A 1,608-nucleotide genomic window follows, 5' to 3' on the forward strand; every position below is an offset into this window, starting at 1 on the left:
GGGGGCTGGAGGGGCGGCCTGTTGGCCTGCGAGGGCTTGACCCACAGGAGCGCTCCATGCCGGCCGCGCCCTGTGCCCCCTTCTCCCGTCGGGCGGTCGCTCTCCTCTCTGTCCCCTCCGGTCCCCAGAGCCTCCGTGGCCTTAGCCGAGGGCAGCCTCAGTGGGCGCGGACTGCGGTGCCCTCTGCCCACCTGGCTCCAGGCACTCGGTCCTGGTTCTGTGCCAGGGGATACACGCCTGGGCCTCCTACTGGTGGCTTTATTTTTACCTGAAGTATGGTTGATTCACACGTGGTTTCTGTCTCTAAGCAAAGTGACTCAGTTACGCACACGCCGTTCTTCCCACGTCCGTCTCCGTTACCGTGGCCACAGAGCGTTTAGCGCAGCTGCGGGGCTGCGTGCCTCGTTTACACCGTAACAGTGCGCGCCTGCTGAGCCCCGGCTCCCGGTCCATCCCTTCCCCACCCCCACCCCTTGGCAACCACAGGTCTGTCTGTGGTGTGTCTGTGAGTCTGTTTCTACTTCATAGAGTAGTTCCTCTGTCATATTTTGGATTCTAGATATAAACGATAGCATGTGGGATTTGTTCTCTCTGTCTGACTTAACTCGGCTGTGTGGTCGCCTCTGGTCCATCCGTGTTGGTCTAGGCGGTGCGGTTTCCCCTCTTCTGCACTGGCGGTCTGTTGTGCGTGCACCATGTACCCTTTGCCGCTCCTCTGCTGATGGGCACTCGGCTGCTCCCCTGTCCTGGCTGCCGTGCAGGGTGCTGGTGTGAGTGCCGGGTCGTGCATCTGTTCAAGTCCTGCTCTCCTCTGGCTGTCCGGGGTGGGACTCCCGGGTCGAGTCCTGCTCTCCCCTGGCTGTCCGGGGCGGGACTCCTGGGTCTAATCGTAGTCCTGTTTTTAGTTTTTTTGAGGACCCTCCACACTGTTCTCCGTGGTAGCTGCACCAGTGTGGGTTCCCATCAGCAGGGTAGGAGGGCTCCCTTTTCTCCACGCCCTCTCCAGCATTTGTTGTTTGTGGATTTTTTAATGAACTGGTTGCTTTGTAACCGGCTTGCTCTTGATTTGGAAGTAGAAAAAGCTCAGCAGATCCTTTTGAGGTTCCTCTGACCCAGAAGTTGGCCTTACAGAGTCAGCTCTCGACCTGGCCGGCTCCCCGTCCCTGGCTCCTCGCCTTGGCCACCTCGTTTCTGAGCTTCCTTTAGCCCGCACTTTCCTTGCTCCCCACTTGCCACCCTGCTGCCCTTCGGGGCCCAGCCTGCTCAGGTGATTTGGGGACTTCTTTCCTCCCAGAAATTGAGGGGCATCAGGAGGGGGCGTGTTGAGCACCCCTTCCTCGCATCCCACCCCTCACTACCTGCCCTGTGGCCTCCTGGGCCTTTCCCCCGTTTTCCTCTGATTCCCCAGCTGAGGACACGCTGGTGGTGGTTTGAGATGGATGAGGGCTGACGTGGTTAGAAGGTGAGTTATGTGTCGAGTCTCAGAGACCCCCTTGGTGTGTCGCCTGAGAGCCATTCCCTGTGCCCTGCGGTGGGTCCCTGTGACTTAGGAGGGGCTTGAGAGAGCAGGCGGGCCAAAGCTCTGCCCTCTGTCTGCCTCGCCGGGGG

At 60.0% G+C, this 1,608-nt stretch overlaps 1 protein-coding gene across 1 annotated transcript in view; it reads left to right on the plus strand.

Moving 5' to 3' along the window:
- MED15 (mediator complex subunit 15) overlaps positions 1-1,608 on the plus strand; it is a 28,646-nt gene that overhangs the window by 8,209 nt on the left and 18,829 nt on the right. The window lies entirely within an intron of this gene.

The sequence above is a fragment of the Bison bison genome, unplaced genomic scaffold (genome assembly GCF_000754665.1).
Source record: "Bison bison bison isolate TAMUID 2011002044 unplaced genomic scaffold, Bison_UMD1.0 scf7180017851776, whole genome shotgun sequence".
NCBI classification, from domain to species: domain Eukaryota; kingdom Metazoa; phylum Chordata; class Mammalia; order Artiodactyla; family Bovidae; genus Bison; species Bison bison.